At 39.8% G+C, this 20,161-nt stretch overlaps 2 pseudogenes; both read right to left on the bottom strand.

The window, feature by feature from the left end:
- Nucleotides 1–1,158: 1,158 nt before the first annotated feature.
- Nucleotides 1,159–4,293, bottom strand: LOC132131388 (mucolipin-2-like; annotated as a pseudogene).
- Nucleotides 4,294–13,172: 8,879 nt separating this feature from the next.
- Nucleotides 13,173–19,374, bottom strand: LOC132131387 (chloride channel CLIC-like protein 1; annotated as a pseudogene).
- Nucleotides 19,375–20,161: the final 787 nt, after the last annotated feature.

The following is a 20,161-nucleotide window of genomic DNA, read 5'->3' as shown; positions in this document are numbered from 1 at the left end:
CTCTTCTATCCAACATTAGACGGGGATAATTTTACAGATAACACATCAGAAAGCATCAAACATCTTCTGCGACTGTCATTTGACCCTGAAAACACTTAATTGTTTGCTCTTAATTGCACTTTAGTGCACTTTGGCAAATATGATTTTGCCGTGTATCCGTCTGCTAATGCAGGTTTTACCGGTTCCTAATGAAATTGCCATGTATACAGGAAAATTTAGCTTCCTGTGTAGTGCATGGACCATGTATACATAGAGTGGTAAATGTTCACACAAACTCTCCCTTATTAAGCTGCAAATCCATTGCAGTTTTCAGTAGAGTCAACACTGAATCAGTCGCAACGGTCAACTGATGAGAATGATGGTGTAATCTTTGGGAACCCTGTAAAAGGGACACAAATTTGGCATGTTTTCAAATGCCAGTTCATATATTTGTACATAGATGACCTGAAACCAGTCTTTGAAATGGTTTCTGTCATCTTTGAACCACCTCACAGTACAATTTTGAGTCCTGATGGTTTTATCAGTGCAGATTTTGGTTGCACAGCTTTCAACCTTTATATAAATGTGTTTGATTGCAGTTTCCAAAGGAAGTGAAACTAAAGATTCCTAAAGAAACTCGTTTTTTAGAGTCCTGAAAACTCTGCAGGTTAGTTTCAAGTCAAATTAGGTAAGTTCCCTTAAAATACTATCCATGTAACACTTTTTTGTAAAGAAAAATTTGGTTAGATCAGTAATTAATATTTTACAGTTTGGGGTCAAGAATAAAATTAAAACAATTAATTAATCAATTAATATTTTTCTATTAAATTGATCAGATGTGATAGTAAACATTTTACACATGTTACAAAAAGAACAATGTTTAAAAAAAATAAGAAAATGTTTTAATACTTTTTTTTATACAATTCTGTTTTTAGTCTAGGCTTTATTTTTGATCATATAAGTGCAGCCTTGGTGAACATATACTACCTTCAAAAATAAACAAACAAATAAATAAAAATGGTCTATTTTAACAATAAATGTGTAGTTTTACATTTATAATACATATACAATTTCTATTTAAACATGCATTAGTTATCATTTTTAAAGAACAACTTTGACCATTTATTACAGGGGTGATAAAAGATGCCAGTATAGACTGAATCACTCAGCCAACCAGGCAGGAATAACAAGTTTTGCTTTCTTCCAGATAAAAAGATAATGAAATTTAATGGTCCACTTGTAGAGAAGAAACACCAGTTCTAATCTGAAGAGATGATGGAAGATTCTCATAAAACCCATTTAATCCCAGAGTACTGTAATATCCATGTTATAATATAATCAGTGCAGCATAAGTGGCTTTTAACCTGATACAGTATTTAGACGCAGCATCAAATTATAGCCGGGCTTTCCCTCGCATCTGACACTCAGGCAAACAATGAGCCCTCCTTTCAGAGTTTCGGTTTCACGTTATCTCGCATTGCAACCCAAAACAGCTAGAAACTTACAAGACAAAAAGCTCTGGCAATATTCCCCAGAGGGAAGCAAACAAACAAAAAAAAACAATAATGGGCATCATTATGGGGGCAACTTTTTCTTTTCTAAACTCTCGTTTGTTTACCGTTCCTGCAAGGCAAGGGGAAGCCTTCTCCATTTTTTTCCCTAAAGAGAACATTTCTCTGTAATCAGCACTTTGCTGGGTGTGTCCGTCTTTCTCTCCCACCACTAATTCCATTTCTCATGCCATAGTGGGCTGACCTCAGCTCTGGAGGAAACACTGCTGCCCTGCAGCTGATGTCTGTGATTATATACTGTACCTTTTACAGCAACACAGCATAACAGAAGGGTAGACAGTCTCGGCTTCGCCACACTCTGCGCCGACCCCCTCCTGCCCCTGGAGGGGGAAACCCTCCTTCTGTCCCATCAGAAACCGCTGGAGCTCTGTCATGGGGAAGCCTGTAGTTTGGTTACCCTAGACAAAATTGAGAAGTTGATACGAAACGCTACAAGCGTGTGTAGTGCAGCTTTAATAGTTCTGAATTGTAATCAATCTACAAGGAAGGTTCATACAGCAATGAAAATCATGCCACTGTTTACTCACTCTGAAGTTGTCCTGACTCACACTTCAATTTAATAAATAAATAAAATAATCAAAAGACAAAGAAAGAAAAAACAAAACAAAGACTACATCCAAACAAAAAAAAAAACAACCAAACAAAAAACAGAATGAAACAAAACTAAAACCTCAAACAAAAAACAACCCCTTTCTAAAAAAACAAACAAAAACCAATAAAAAAAGAATGAAAAAATAATAATACTTTCCCTTTCCTCTGATGTTTTGACTAAGATAAAAAAAAATTTACCTAACAAGGAAAATAAACTGTGTTATAAAGCGTTATATAAGCCTTACAGGGAAGACCGTTTTCATTGTTGTTGTTTTGTTTTGTTGCATAAGAAAATAAAATGAGGTTGAAAACATGACTAATTGATGTCAGTTTAATTTCTGAATCTATTTTGAAAATAAATAGTTTTTTTACAGTCATAGTCACTCATTTGATCTTATATTGTATAACTAATAAGGCCTCTAAATTCAAAAATAACTAAATGTATTTATTATATTACCATTAGTCTTTTTGCCCTTCTTATTAATTTGTTTTTTATTATTTGGATAGTCAAAAGTTGCTAGGAAATAAGAGGATAGAAAGAGGTAACAAGACTGAGAAATGTGTTGAAACATGTGCGCTAACCACTAAACCATGGAGAAGTTCTAGTCACAGTATGTTGAGCTGATGGTACCTTGACGGTCTCGTAAGCGTCTGTGATGAGGGCGATGAAGAGACTGAGCACCATGTAGATGAAGAGGGAGATGAACGAGTAGAGATAAGTTCGGCTGTACAGCCACACCATTATTGTGATCTTTTGCTCAAACTCTAGACTCAGACCTTCAAACTGACCCGCATACAGATGGTAAATGCATGGGAGAAGACGTGGACAAAGTATGCATGAGACCATATAATTTTATATTATATTAGGTCAATAGATGGCTCTTTAAATATAAGTCAACATATACTGCCATCTATTGCACATAAGAAATACTACACATCTCAATTCATCCACAGAATGTGTAGCCAAGATAGATCATCCCTGCGCAACAGCAGAAGCACAAGACCTTTGGTAATGCTGCTCGCATAGTGAGGATAAGCACCTGTGTTGTAATACAATTAATTTAGGCAATTGCAATTGACACTGTAATATGACTAGTGGTCAATAAAACAGATGTACTTCACTTTGGCAAACTTGCTATACAAATTTTACCATCATGTTCTGAATGTGATTTTGTGCATTTTTTTCTTACATTGTACATTACATTTACATTGTATCCCAGATACCTTATGACGCCCACCCAGACCATTAGAGTTGACGTTCCCAGGAAGATGCTGATGATCATAGTTGGTCATGCTCTGAGAGGAGAAAGGAACTTTATTAGCGTTTGAATGTAGGCCAAACTTGTGCTTCCATTCATAAACATTTCATAAAACAGTTTCAAAAGAAAAGCACCTTAGCCTGTATTTCAATTTTTAGTATCGATCCAGTGATGGCCATAACATCACTGATGATCACTTTCAAGAACTCCCTCTGATCATCTTCACACACTTCCGATTATAATTCCCAAGACAGAAGCTAGAAAACCTCTGCAGAGAGAGGAAGTGACATGTGAAGAACACTGACAGGGCACAAAATGATCCGAATGGCATGAGTTCACATTGAGTCACTATGACAGAACATTGAAATTAAAAAATGTTAACGTATCTGTAATACTGACAGGCTTTAATGCAGGTTCACCTGAAGTAACCTCAGAGCGAGTATAATAGAGCGTGTGCAGAGCACTGCAGAGCTCAGACAGACTATAATAACAAAGCAGACAATCTGCAAAGAATTCAATTGGGTTTATTCAAGTAATACAAGTTAAAATTGGTATAAATGGATTATTATGCCTGAAACTGGACCTTACCTTCACAAGAAAAATGTCTGGGAGCTCATGAGAACGAACAGTTTGCAATTTGATTCCTTTGAGCGAGAAAGTGATCTCAATATCGACAAGCCTGTATTTCAAACAAAACCATAACCATTACACAGTAATTAAGAGTATTGTTTAAATATTTCGGTTATATAGTTTAGGTTCAAAAACCTATAAAAGTACAACTCAAAAAATGAAGCAATGTTCACTCTCCATGTTTTAGAAGACTCTGGGTCAAGACTTAAGCAATCTGGATAAATGATTTGTCTTATCTGAATAATGTTCATATTAACTGGCATTTTCTCTCACACAAAATTGTAACACGCCCAATCTTAATATTAGTACAATTTATGAATAATAATTTAGCCGTAAATAAAATGACCCACATGATGACCTTTCATCTGACGACGACGACCTCATTCGACCGGGACGATTCCTCACGCCGCACGCGCATTTTGTAATTGCCAGAGTATATTTTCAACACCGTGGAACCTGGTAAGTGGTGTTTCATTCTCAGCGAAGTGATTTTAATGTTTATTTACTTATTGTCATTTTACAAGAACGATTTGATGTGAGAACATGCAGATATGTTGTTTATATTGCTGTGTGTAGCCTGTAGTGTAGAAGTAACATTGAGGGAGAAAAGTTTCACAGGCATCGAGGGATCTGGTCTTTTTTATGTTATTTGACTAAACCAGTGGTTTTCAGCCTGTGGTCCGCGGCCCCCTAGTGGGTATTGCGGCCGCCAATTATTTTCTGTTTATTTCCAGTCCATTCTAGGGCTGTGCGATTAAAAGAAATCGTCATAAAAACACGATTTGAGTGTGCGCGATTACTAAATCCCTTTAGCACGATTTTCCATGGCCCTGACCTCCCGCGGTATGCTATCCGATCCAATCAGAATGCAACACCCCTAGCGTGAGAACAGAACAGACTGGGCATATGTCTAACTCCAGCTTCACACACTGTCTGTGATGCGCCTTTTTTCCGAGCCCATGTTGACGGATCAGAGCGTTCACACTGCACACGGTAAAAGGCTAGAAATAAAAACGTGCAAAAATAATTAATATCTAACACATGACCATAGAGAGAGTTGATAGTGCACAGGACGCAGTTTAAGTGAGATAAGACACGTTTTAAGTGCGCACACTCTCTCCGCGCAAAGCAGCGTGTATCTGAGCAAGCACGTCTGGTTTTGTGACAGCGCAAAGGAAATCTGCGTGCGAACTGAGAGATTTGCACTCATGCATTATTTTAATGTGCTTTCGCGTTATATTTATGTGCTCTCGCTGCTGACCGCATACACATACTGTATTCACACTGCAAACACCTGAGGCACCGCTACAATTAATGAGCTCTATGAACAATGCATGGCAAAAAAAAAAAAAAAAAGTCCCTGTACACGTGATTTATTTTTTTGCCATAAGTCTATACATTTTGTTACATCTTTAGGCTACTATAGGGATAATTTTGACTTATATATGTTCTAGAGACGTTACAACTTTTTGATAAAGTTCTTATTGGTTTGGTTTCTTTTATCAAAGAAATCTCAAAAGGTTTTTTTTTTTTTTTGTCCATATCGCACAGCCCTATTTCATTCAATTAATACAGTTAACAATCTATTTCTGAGTACTACAATAGCGGGGTCAGTTAATTTTTTTGAAAATTAATTAAATTAATTGAAAATTTGTGGTTGTGTGGGCCGCGAGTTGAAAAAGGTTGGGAACCACTGGACTAAACTATTATTATATTAAAGTACTTATTTATTTTTTAACACGTAGAGTGCCTTCAAAATAATTATCACAACACTGGTAAGGCTTATTCAGATTTTCTCATTCTCTGAATTATCATTATGAAAATAAAAACAATTCAGAAATGAATTAAAATATAATTATATTTGAAATGTGATGCAAAAATTTTTTTCCACAATAGCAACAGTGTTTACAACAGCAAGACCACTTTAGCCTGTAAACTAAATCATATCTCTCTGAAAATAAATGTAAAAATATAAATGTCAATAAAACATGCATAATATACCTGACCTGACATCAAAGTGCAGTGTGAAGGATATGAATAACAAATGTAGCCTGTCATTTGTTTACATTGCAAAGGTGTTCAATTTAAACAACTACATCAGTAATAATAATATTAATCACTATATTCCAGTGTATCAGTTTTTTAATGTTTTGTATCAATATTTAAGGTGGACTTATTGATTAGGTGCAAGAGTAGTAGTGATGGTTAAAATAATAGATTAATGCTGAAATAGTAAATTGAGCCTTGTTACTAGATGGACAGAGAGTGGAAAGTAATAGATCAGATGAGGAGATGGAGATAGAGGAAGAAAAAGAGGGAAATGTAGAGGCACAAGTGACAGAAAGAGAGCAGGGAACAGCAAGCCAGGAGACAGAGGCTGATGAGAAAGAGGAAAATGTAGAGGCACGAGCGTTTTCTATAATCTTTTACTATAACTGCTGCTCCTAACTATTCTGTAGAACAGAGAAGAAAAAGCCATCAGGTTGGGACAATTTAAAACATTTCAGTTTCTTATCCCAGAGCTATTATTAGGTGGAAATAAAATATTTTTTTAACTTTTAAACTTCTTTTCTATTGTTTCTTTTTCAAAACTGCATCAGAGCATTTGCTGCTGTATCAATACATAATCATCCATATCTATACGCGAATCAGCAAGGAATGCATCACAATATATTGCTGTATTGATATTTTGAACAGCGCCATTTAAAGCCTGTGCCCCTAAAGCACCTGCCCCTCCAACGGTCTCTGAACACCCCTGTTCAGAGGGAGTGTCAGCCATGTTAAAAAAGTTAACAGCTTAAGTCATTTGTGGATTAATGCGGACATGGATTACTTTGATGATGTTTTTCTTACCTTTCTGGACATGGACAGTATACCGTACACACAGCTTCAATGGAGGGACGGAGATCTCTCGGACTAAAGCTAAAATATCTTAAACTGTGTTTCAAAGATGAACGAGCAGAGCAGCAGAGCAAGAATTATTACTGGAAGGGTATGCTGAGTTAGAAAAAATAATTAAAACGCCAGGGAACACTTCAAAGTGTAAAAGTGCAAAACACAGGAGAGAGGGCTGGCAAAAAGTAGCAGACAAATTAAATGCGTAAGTGTTCCATGTTATGGTTAAATCACTTATTATTACAGTATATATTCTTATTTTAATAATTTCATAATTGCTTAATGTCAGAGCCAGCTCAGGACCCACTAGAACATGGGTAAAGTGAATTACAAGAACATTCTTCAAACTGGTAATCCTATCTTCTTCTACTGTTTAGTATCTGTTACCAAAAAAATTTAAATGATGTGTTTGCCTGTTTATAATCAGCAATCAAGAAAAAGGCGGAGCAGGAAAAAACAGGTGGTGGTCCTGTACCCCCACATTATACCCCGGCAGAAGAGCTGGCCATTAGGCTAAATGAGAACCGACCCATTGTAGAGGGCATCCCTGGGGGCAGCTCTTCCTTAGACCTAAAGCCAGGGACCAGTAACACCTTAATTACATGAAATTAGTTTTAAATCATCTTGCTACACTGTAAATAATTTGTTGCTACGCTAAATTAAGTATGTCTATAATCCAAATGGCTGGTACAGTCATTTCAACAGATAAATATTGAGTCAATTGCTTTGACTTGTGAAGGTAAAAACTGCATAACTTAATGTAAAAATATTTTGCAATATGTTATTGATCATATTTTTTCCTAGTGGATTGCAATACCATTGAGTTCTCCTCTTTTGTGTAGTTTTACATAATACACCAACACGTTTACCTGAAAGGAACTCCAGAGTAAGTGCTAAAACACTATTTTTCACAAAGAGCAGTATAAAATGCATGGGCGCGAAAATTACATTTTAAATTAAATTCAATTTTTTTTAAAGAATTTAAATTAAATTCTACTTCAGGCTGGGGAGCAGTGCGTCTGGGCGTACCTGCCTCAGGCCTGTGATCGGAGTCACAGAGAAGGTGGCACATAAACCGTTTGGAATTGGAAGCGGTTGTTACGATCGGAACCCAGGGAAACACAGGAGATGAGAGATCCAAACGCAGTGTGGTTTATTTAATGGGTAATCCAAATCAGAATCCAACAAGCAAGGGTCAAAACCATAAATCCATCCAACAACAAACAAACAGGGAAGGAACAGGAACGGGAATAGGAACTGGAACAGGAAACTCGGAAGACGAGGAAACTCGGAAGGCGAGGAAACTGGGTGACAGAATGAAAGGACTCCATGAAGACAAACAGAAAAAGACCATATAATATAGGGAGGGTAATGACTATCAAGTGAAGACACCTGAATGCAATTAACAGGAGTGCAATTACTGTGATGAAGGGACAAGGCTATGTGGGAATTGTAGTGCCTACGGTGAGGTGCCTATGGGGAAGTGAGACCACTAGTGGAGACTCAGGGAAAAACTGACAACATGTCTGTGGTCTCGTACATAAATCGCCAGGGCGGCGTGCGCTCCAGAGCTCTATTCAAACAGGCAGCGAGTCTCCTGTTGTGGGCGGACCGACACTTAATCTCGATAAGAGCGTCGCACATCCCCGGTACTTTGAACCGTGGAGTGAGCATGCTTTCGAGTAATGGAATTCCTCAAGGAGATGGAGGCTTCACCCAGGATCAGATCAAATGATTTGGGAGGGAGGGCGGAAGTGGATTTGTTTGCCATGAGCGAGAACACGCACTGTAAAACGTTCTTCTTGCTATCTCACTCCCCGCTGCCGGGAGATGCTCCGACATCGCGTTGGCCCGAAGCCAGCTCATACGAGCTCAAAACTCACTTTCAGTCAGCAGCGAGTGTTTGACATAACGCGATCCGATGTGGATTATAATCACGTAATCCGGTAGTTGCCAGTGTGTGATGAGCATGCGTGGCACAACAATGGGGAGCAACAACGTGACAGATGAGGGAAAAGACCGTTTTGCCTGTAACTACGAACTGTAGTTTCTATATTTCTGTAGATTTGTAAAACCTTTATTTTGTTAGTGAAAATACTACAGAGGGGAATATATATCCGATAAACCTGATCAAAAACCACTATGGCAAAAGCCCTCAAATATGGAGTAGATTGCACCAGAGAGGTTTAAGAGGCTGAATCGACATAAGACAGCAACGTCACCATACAATTAAAAACAATATGTTTGATGACTAAAAATAGCTATTTTGTGTGTGGATATAATAAAGACACAAGTTTAAAATTCATAACAAATTTAATAAAAAACTGGATAAAGCCATCAAGTTCTTAAAAGAACTCCAGCACAGAGAAACAAACAAAAACAAACACACACACACAGCAGTTTGGCAGGTCTGGAAACAGATTGGGCCACCTCCAGTCCGGATTCTGCAGACAGAGGGGAGACATGAGCACATAACTTTCCGAAACACTAGCAGGTTGTTTACTCCTGTTACTTTGCTCTGTGTTGATCAATAAAGAGTAAATGTGATGATACACAGGGCAACTTTTTGAGCAATGTTTCTGGGCAATGTTGCCATAAACGGTCAACCGGATGAGACACAGGGCCCATGACCGATCTAAATTATCCAGATAGCAATGTATTGTATTTTTTCAATGGGAAAGTTCCCAAGCAACAATCACTCGGCAAGACTGCCCAGCAACAACGCTTAAAAAGTTGCCCCGTGTACCATCAGCTTGACATACAGTCAACCAGCTGAATTGTCAGGCACTGATAAGAACTTAAATGACAGCATGACTATGAGAGGTTGTTCTAGTTAACGTTAATGCTATGTTCAGTGTGTCATTAACTTAACGTACATATTTGCCATAAATGCTACAGGGACAAAGTGCCGATACGTCCTCAGTGAACGTTTATTTTGTTGCTGTTGGCACAAAGTGTGCAAGAACTGCTAACGTTAACTGTATGTGCTGTTGTTCTATGCTGTAAACACGTTTGGTTATAGCCACCTATAGCTAAAGGTAAATGATATTATTAGGCTAACGTTAGTTGGACAAGTTATGGGGTTAACTGGCTAACGCCAGGCTTGGTGAGCCGGTTTCTGGGCAGTTTTAATGACAGTGTATAACGTTAACGTACTGGGGTGCAATAAAGTTATTCTTTAATTGTCACATGTCACACAGCTACTTAGTCGAGCGACCGCTTACCTGACAACCCATCTGTGACGAGTGGGGCGGGGCCGAAGGACGTGGGAACGGAGCGAGGCCGGTGGAGTGATTGGGAAATGAACGACACCTGTTCGATCCACCGGTCTTGAGTCCCACGGAGGAGATGGAAGGATATAAAACAGGAGCGACGACAGTGAAGGACGAGAGAGGACCAGGCCTGGGTTTTAGTTTGTGTTTTGATTTTTATTTGTGCACGTCAGTCGTCCGTGAGGGGCTGACGCGCTGTTTTGTATTTATTTTGTCATTATTAAATATCAGTTGATTGTCTGCCGGTTCCCGCCTCCGATGATTATGGAGTTTTGATTATTACAACATCCTGTGAGCGTCGGTCTGTCCGTCCTCTCCCTGTGCTGCCCGCAGGCACTGTCAGCGCTGTGACATCGGGAACGGTAAATGACAATGAGCCCAGCCCACCTATCTGAGAATTGTCAGCTCTTATTCTGAAAAAGGCTAATTAAGGGGGCGTGACATCACATTGAAGCAATACCCCTGATTGGCTGACTACACGTGTGGATCGTAGTCACACACTCTGCGGAAAGATAGTGCCAAAAAGATCTCTAGACGTGTGAAGAGGGATCTGTGAATGCCCTGTGATCTGCATACACAGATTCAACACTTGCATGCTTAGCTTTGCACAGAATGTGTAAGAATGTCTATTTACAGTGGTTTGAAAATGCAAGTTAGACCATTTTTGTTAGCAAATTGTAAGGAGGGCACTTGTAGATTTCTTAATGGAAAGAACAGCGAAACAGCTGTGCCAAAATTCTGAAAACAAATGCAAAACAATCTACAAACTAATAACGACCCTCATGTGCAGACAAATTACTTTGCATTCATTAAAATTCTGGTTTTCAAGTACAAGTCACTGATTTCTATTTGTGAATTTGGATGTGTTTATTTGTGGATTTTTAATCTTTTTGTAGATCATGCTTTGTTTGAGGACTGTGTATCTATTTGTAGATCTTGTTTTACATTTGTGGATCATAAAGATTTTGTTTGCGGATTTTATATCTATTTGTAGATAGTGTGTTGTGTTTACAAGTTGTAATATCTATTTGTGACTTTTAGTCTGTCCATTTTCAAGGGTTTTGGCATCATTTTACCCCCATGGTTATCTTTCGTAATCAATAACCGGATAAGTAGGTTGTTAAGCTAGCTTTGAATAACTAGTCTAGCTGCTAGGTCTGCTGTTAGCTGGCAGATCATTTGGAACACATAAGTTACAGCTAGCAAGAAACGTTGAGAAATGTACTCTTCTAATCATTACACTGGGTGTCTACAGTAGTTAATGCAACTTTTGATATAGGAACTCGAACTCCTAATATTTTACTGTAAGCAGTTATGGAGATATAAACACAATTGAAGCACTAACAGGATTTTCATTCAGATGTCTCATTTTGCCGTGTTTATTACCTGTCTGCGGGAGCACTACAACAATCTGTGACGCTATAGGAACTAACTCGGCTAATAGCTGCCCTGATTGCTGCCTTGCACTAGGAAATAAATAAATTACTGTTATAAATGCAAAACGTCACTAAAACCTATAATTTTCACAATAATTTGTAATGTTCAAATATATTTGTCAGGGACCCCCCAAAATCCAAAAATTAATTCTTATGGGGGATCCCTAATGACTTATGGAGGGTCCGGAACCCCCCTCATTTCGAACCCTGCACGCTCGCTGCTGCTGCTGGGGGGACACTAAAAATTGTGTGAGACTTGACAGTCACGGTAGCATGGTCTCGGGTTGTTTCCACCAGCATAGCACATCTTTTAATTTAGTAGTTTATTATTTATTAATAAACAATCTTTTTCTAAGTCAGTGTGTTGACTGCAAAGATAAAGCTTACGATGTTGATTTGCCTTCTCTGCAGTAGGCCTACAGTGCATACACCTTCAGAGAGATACAACTTTCATACGAAATACATAATCAGAAAGTATTTGTTTTTTATTTGAATTGTTTTATTTTAAAGTAGAAATTTCAAGTCTGTGAGGCACATAGCCTGTACTCTGTTTTGTCTGATTTTTTTGATGCGCTCCAGTTGGAAACCGAGACAGCAGAAAGCACATCCTGTTAGTTTTCTGTAAATTTTACAAAAGCACAACGTTTTTGTTTATATTTCCAGTTGTAGACAAAATTTGTAGTTTTGAATGATTTAATACTCTTAACTGCATCAGCAAAAAGGAAGCCGTATTGTAAGTTGCTTGAGGAAAAAAATTATATCATGCCGACATCTCCAAGGGTTGCATATGATGCATGTGATAAAGCTGATGCGGGAACAGACGTTATGACATAGAATCCAGAAGCGCTGCACCTTGTTTACAAGCATGCGTCTTGATACTCTTGTGAATGGCGGCGGAGACTGACCCGGAGAAGAAAAAAATCATTAAATAAATTTGTTATTTTTGTTTTCTTTGTGCACACAAATTATTCTGGTCGCTTCATAAAATTAGGGTTGAACCACTGATGTCACATGGACTATTTTAACGATGCCCTTACTACCTTTCTGGGCCATAAAACATTTCAGTTGCTTTGCTGTCTATACAGGGTCACAAAGCACTCTGATTTAATCAGAATTTTTTTAATTTGTGTTCTAAAAATGAACAAAGGCCTTACGGGTTTGGAACGACACAAGGGAGAGTAATCAATGACAGAATTTTCATTTTTGAGTGAACTACTGTATCATTAAGCGCACTTTGGCTTCCACACACACTTAGAAAAAGGCTAAATTCATCAAACATTTGGTCAGGGCCAGTGCATGCCTAGGCGAATTAGGCATGTTGGGTGGCATCACAGTCAGGGCGCCAAAAAGGAAACATTTATTTTTAAATTAATATTATTGGACATTCATTTGGAATTATAGCATTCATATAGACAAGTTAGTATCCGTTAATTACTCTAATTCTAAATTAACTTTGCTTCATACAGGTGGTTTCCCCCAATTTTGTTTAATTGTACCGGGGCACTTTTGTCCAATTTGGGGGCTTGGGGCAAAAATGTCACCATCAGACAAGGCCAGACTAGGGCCTAAGTATCTCAGACCAGGGCTGGACTAGGGCCTAGATTTGAACCCCATGAATGGTTTTACTGTGGAGCGTCACCCCCTCCCAAAGCTTCCTCATGCTCCCTTAGTTGAGGAGCTTGTCGCTGTCCTAGAGCAGGAGGCGGCAGATCCCTTCGCCTACCGAGCCGGGGAAAGTGAACTGCTTGATGTATAGCTGCTTGAGCACTTCCATACATGAACACCTGAGAGGAGAAGATGCCTTAGTATGATAACAAATAAATGATCCTACAGTATGTTTGCTGTCCACAGCTCTTACAAGGATGGCGAGTGCAATGATAACCAGCACAGGTAACTGGAGAGTGACCGGTAGATCCTTCAGCAGGGCTCTGAGGAACTCACTGATTCCCTGCCCAATTTGCTTCAGGGGATCAGTGATGAAACTGGTTATGGTGACCGTGATAGCCTAGAATAAAACCCCATAAATCTATTATTAATGCATTTCACCTCTGGTTACAACTCTCATAACAGCTTTTGGAACAATCAGATATCTGATGAACAATAACAATATAAGAAATATTAAAACTAAACAATTTATATAATATGATATAACTTAAGATTTACAACAAATGCTGACTACTAATCTACTGCTAATATTTTTGTCTTGGAAAACACTACCATTCAAACTTTTTTTTTTTTTTTTTTTGAAGAAAATCTTTTATGTTCACCTCATGTTGTATTTATTTGCTCAAACATAAAATAAAACTATAAATGACAGTGAGATCAGTGAGATATTACTAATTTAAAATAACTGTTTTTAGCATAATTTCAGCATTTTTCATTCACTTTCATTCATTTTTCATTCAAAAAAAAAAAGAAAGTGAAGAAGCCGTGGCCTAATGATTAGAGAGTCTGACTCGCAATCGAAAGGTTGTGAGTTTGAGTCTCAGGCCGGCAGGAATTGTGGGTGGGGGGAGTGCATGTACAGTTCTCTCTCCACCCTCAATACCAAGACTTAGGTGCCCTTGAGCAAGGCATCGAATCCCCCACTGCTCCCCGGGTGCTGCAGCATAAATGGCTGCCCACTGCTCTGGGTGTGTGTTCACAGTGTGTGTGTGTGTGTTCACTGCTCTGTGTGTGTGCACTTCGGATGGGTTAAATGCAGAGCATGAATTCTGAGTATGGGTCACCATACTTGGCTGAATGTCACTTTCACTTTTTTCAATATTTTCACATGATCTTTTAGAAATGCTCAAAAAATAATTTCTTATTATCAGTTTTGAAAACAGTTGTGCTGTTTCATACTGCTGTTATATATGTTTTGCATGATTGAAAGCACTTATGTGAAATGGGGATCTTTTAATATAAACGTCTCTACTGTCACTTTTAAATAATTTTTAATGCATTCTTGCTGAATGAAATAGTTAATCTCTGTAAAATGAAAAAAAATCTCTGATGTTCACTTTTGGTTATTATTTGTTTAGATTTTTTACATATTTTCTAAATGGTTTATTGTACTGTTTTTGCAATTAGGTTCAGATTATTTTACACCAAATAATTCATCATAGTATAATGACTAGCTAATCAGTCAGTATCCATTATCAGTCAACCACTATTCTCTTGTCAAGTTAAAATTTCTGTTGTTGGACACTAAAAGAAACAAACCTTTGTTGGTGGCACAAGAAAAATGGTGTTCACCAAAGGTTCACCGTCATGCACAGTCAACAGCACAAGAATAATTACCATATAAAGATGGAACCAGTGTGACGATTGTGCACCAGGAAAACAAGGAGAGGGAGAGATCCAATTGCAGGTACGTTTATTTAACAAAAAGGGTAATCCAAAAAAAACAGTCCAAGGAGACAAACAAAACAAAAGAGGGAACCGGATGGAACGGACAGGGAACTCGGAGGACGAGATAGCAAGGGTAAGTCTCAGGAGACGAGAACATTGGTGACACGAAGGGTAAGGACTCCATACAAACATCAGGGAAAGACAGGTATTTATAAGGAGACTAATGACAATAGATTGCCTGCACCTGGTGCAATTAATTGGAGTGCAATTACTGTGAAGACAGGACCAGACTAGAGAAATTATAGTGCCTATGGTGAAGTGCCGAAGGAGAAGTGAACTCACTAGTGGACACCCAGGAAAACAGAGACTGACAGCGTGACATTACCCCCTCCCCCATGGAGCAGCTGCCAGATGCTCCACCTGAAACCAAGGGAAAACCAACAGATAAAGAAACTAGGAGGGAGGTGGAGCAGCGGAGGACTAGGGGGAGGGACGGAGGGCCAGAAAACATAATACACAGAGACAGGAGAACCAGGTAGAATGTGGAAACAGAGACAAACCAACAAGGTTAAATGGGGAAATAGAGACAAGACAACCAGGTAAAATGGGAAGACAGAGACAAGAGAAGTGTAACACAAAACAAGGAGTCCAGGAGGGTGGTGGACCAGCGGAGGATCAGGGGGAGGGACAGAGGGCCAGGTCCAAAGGAGGAAACAGACAGAAAAACAAAAGAAAAACACAAAAACATAAGTCCGTGAAGGACATCACGTGATGCCCCTCAGGGCGGAGCAGAAGACCACCACAACCATGTGGCCAGACCAACGGGAGGACGAACCTCTGGTAATACTATGGTGTTTCTACTGGATTCCAGAAGATCGGTGCTGACTTGACTCTGCTCATGAAGATTATTGGTGACTTGCATTTGTTCATGAAGATCCCAGGTGACTTGACTCAGTCCTTGAAGATCACCAGTGACTTGACTCTGTCCTTGAAGATCACCAGTGACTTGACTCGGTCCTTGAAGATCACCAGTGACTTGACTCTGTCCTTGAAGATCACCAGTGAATTGACTTGACTCTGAAAGGTCAATGGTGACTAGCCTTGTCTCTGGAAAGTCCATGGTAGCTAATCCTGACTCTGGAAGGTCAAAGGTGACTAACCCTGACTCTGGAAGGTCAATGGTGACTAACCCTGACTCCGGAAGGTCAACGGTGATTAACCCTGACTCCGGAAGGTCGACGGTGACTAACCCTGACTCCGGAAGGTCGACGGTGACTACCCCTGACTCTGGAAGGTCCACGAACACCTGACTTGACTCTGGAGGGTCAACCGGAACCCAACTCAACTCTGGAAAGTCAATGGACACTTGACTCCACTCTGGAAGGTCAACAGCAGCCTGCCTTGACTCTGGACAGTCAACTGGAATTTGACTCGACTCTGGAAGGTCAACAGGAACTAACCCTGACTCTGGAAGGTCGACGGTGACTAACCCTGACTCTGGAGGGTCCACGAACATCTGACTCGACTCTGGAGGGTCAACCGGAAACTGACTCAACTCTGAAAGTCAACGGGCACCCGACTCGACTCTGGAAGGTCAACAGGAATCTGACTCAACTCAGGAAAGCCCAATGTAACTGCCTTCCTCTGCAGTGGCTCCGGGCTGGCGGCTATCTTGTGCAATGGTGCTGGCTCCGCAGACGTGACGTGAACAGTCTTGGGAATCTCTAGGATTTTTGACAGCCTGGAGAAATAATCCAAAAATATCTCTGCTGCCATCTTGGGCGTTGGCGCTGAGCTGGCGGCCATCTTGCACTGTGGCGCTGGACTGGTGGCCACTTTGTGCTGTGGCGCTATGCAGGTGTCCATCTTGCCTCCTGGCGCTGGGTTGGCAGCCATCTTGTGCTGTGGCGCTGGACTGGCGGCCATCTTCCCCCTTGGCGCTGGGTTGGCAGCCATCTTGTGCTGTGGCGCTGGACTGGCGGCCATCTTGTGCGTTGGCACTGAGCTGGCGGCCATCCTGCATTGTGGCGCTGGACTGGTGGCCACTTTGTGCTTTGGCGCTGTGCTGGCGTCCATCTTACCCCTTGGCGCTGGGTTGGCGGCCATTTTGTGCAGCGGCACTGGACTGGCGGCCATCTTGCACAGCGGTGCTGGCTCAGCCGATTTGCATCTCCTCTCCCCTCTCTGTTCATAATGGGGAAATGGCGGCTCCCAACCGAACCCCGGGTCAACGGGAGCCCACAGTGGAGATCGCTGCCGGACCTCCTCTCGACTGCTTACTCCGGAGCGACCTCCCCTGGTTCCACGGAACACAACCTGGCGAGTACCCTCAAAACCATTTCTCTCCCGCTTGATGGCTGGGGAGGAAATTGGAGCAGACATACCGCTGGATCTCTTGGATGGAGTCCTTCTGTGACGATCGTGCACCAGGAAAACACAAGGAGAGGGAGAGATCCAATTGCAGGTACGTTTATTTAACAAAAAGGGTAATCCAAAACAAACAGTCCAAGGAGACAAACAAAACAAAAGAGGGAACCGAATGGAACGGACAGGGAACTCGGAGGACGAGATAGCAAGGGTAAGTCTCAGGAGACGAGAACATTGGTGACACAAAGGGTAAGGACTCCATACAAACATCAGGGAAAGACAGGTATTTATAAGGAGACTAATGACTATAGATTGCCTGCACCTGGTGCAATTAATTGGAGTGCAATTACTGTGAAGACAGGACCAGACTAGAGGAATTATAGTGCCTAAGGAGAAGTGAGCTCACTAGTGGACACCCAGGAAAACAGAGACTGATAGCGTGACAACCAGTTCCAGATCAAGCTAATAAAAAAAGCAAACAGCAAGCATTCTCCAGAACTGGACAAACCAGGGGACCACAGACCAGACCTCAGTTCTGATTATGGCTATGACAATCAGAACAATCAAAGCAACCTGTAAAACAAAACAAAATTATTATTATTATTTCTGAGATTGCTGGAAAACGCCAGTTTTTTTAATATGATTTGAATGTAATTATTTAAATTATCTTTGAATGCTTTTAGAAGAACTGACCTTCAGGGCGGTATCAGCATCTACATAAAATGTGTCTTCAAAACGCCACTTCCAGGATTCGTGGTCGTGGAGTTTGAATCTGAGCAGAATTTGACTGAGAGCCTCATCCATGGCTCCAGTGGTCCAGTCGTTCTCTTCATTCAAAAGCTTCTGGATCTCCACCAGAGACTGCTTTGACAGCTTCACCTCAGCGTCATAATGCTTGGATGTCTGTCCATCATTAGGCTAAAGATTACAAAAAAAGTTGATAAACCATAACCAATGTACAGCAGATTCATGTTGAATCAGTTCCCTGGAGTGAAAACACAGTCACATACCAGGCGAAGTTTTGAAGTGTCTTTAAGAAGCCTGGAAAGGAATCTCTTGAATACTGGAAGACATGCTAGACTTTTAGAGGTGGTGGTCTCCTTCTTTTTCTGTTCATCAAACCAAAAAAAGAGATAGCAATAATATAATATAACAATATGGATATAATTATACAACATATAGTTTCAGTAATTCTGTAGTGCTGAATGGTACAATACGGGACTTTACCAGTTACTATGGAAATTACCATTGTACCAAGTCCAAAAAAACATGCGACTTTCATTTTAGTATAGAGGTCTACTAAAAACAGTTGTATTTAAATATTCTTCAACTCTTTCTGCAAACTCTCTGGTGTCTTGATCCACTCAAATGCATCAGGACACTGTTGTATGGTCATATGGTATTAGAACAAGGAAAGTAAACAGTGGCTGAATTTTCAATTTTGGAGAAACTATGCCTTTAAATTTCATTTGAACTATAACATTTACTGTAAAATACCTTGTATAATTTACAATGCAAAGTTTGAATGGAGTCTATTTACGATGGAAAAAAATGTAAAGCAGAGGGATTTAAGTGTCCTCTAATCACTGTAATACAGTATGGGTCACTATACTTGGCCACACATCAAGTCACTTTCACTTATTGATTCAGTTTATTAATAAACTTCCAGATGGTTTACTAATGTTTTACCATTGCTGGTTTTCTCATGCACTTTGTCGTTGGGTCGTAGTTTATCATGTCATATGGATCAGTCCATGCATCATCCTCATGATCCTGGTGGATATTTTCATTTGCAATAACAAACAAACTACAATAAATGAGCAAACTCCAGAAACCAAACGATGAACAGATTGACACCTTCATAATCCCCTCTGGAACAGAAAAGTAAACAGACTTGCTGGTAAAACAATTACTGATTGGTTGTTATAAATGATGTAAATAAAGTTCAGAATCAGCTTTTGTGGAAACACATTGATGGCTAAGCATTTCCCCACGTGATGGAAGAGAGTTCCTTATGGTCACAGCTGTGTCAGCCATAGATTCATAACCGAAAATATTCAAACAGTGTTAATTTTGTCAACGAAGACGAAAACAAAAATATTCGTTAACAAAAATTTGTGACAAAGATGAGACATTGACAAGCTAAAACTAATATCTGATGATGAAAAAAAAATGACAAAATTTATGCCACGTCTTCATCAATAAGATGGGATGAGACTATAATGTTATTTGAGGTCTACTGGACATTCAAAATACATCCTATAAAATACGGTCTTGTCCTTCAAAATGTGCATCCCTGTCATTGGATTGCAATCGGATAAGGGGCATTTGCATATCTAGTCTCTGTATGGCAGCTGCAGTGGATACATAGACTACCAAAATGCGAACTAGCAATCTGAAACAATGGCCTCAGCACACGAAGGGGTAAGGTGACCAGACGTCCCGTTTTTCCTGTGAGCCACAATTGGTCAATTAACTTAAAGGATAGGCAGATTCACACTAATAAAAGTGCTCTCTCACGCACGCTCCACTAATTCAGTTCAGATATACAGCATGCGATCATTCTCAGGGCTCAAATACACACACAGCAGTCCAAATGTCTATTGTGTAGAGTATATCACGGTAAAACAGTCAGTTGAACTTAAAAAGGTGGGTGAAAACTGTGTCAGTATATGCATGCCTTCTGTCTTAAAGGGCCAGTATTCCTAATAAAGTACCTATCCATGTCATTAGTGTTAACCAACAAAAGATGTTAAATAAATGTACTACCTACTGTAAAAATACCTACTGTATCTGAAAAAATAGTTTAATTTGTATCTGTTTTGTAT

This window comes from Carassius carassius, chromosome 48 (assembly GCF_963082965.1).
Source record: "Carassius carassius chromosome 48, fCarCar2.1, whole genome shotgun sequence".
NCBI classification, from domain to species: domain Eukaryota; kingdom Metazoa; phylum Chordata; class Actinopteri; order Cypriniformes; family Cyprinidae; genus Carassius; species Carassius carassius.
The sequence above is the reverse complement of the archived record's forward strand: the minus strand, read 5'-3'. Positions and strand labels throughout refer to the sequence as shown.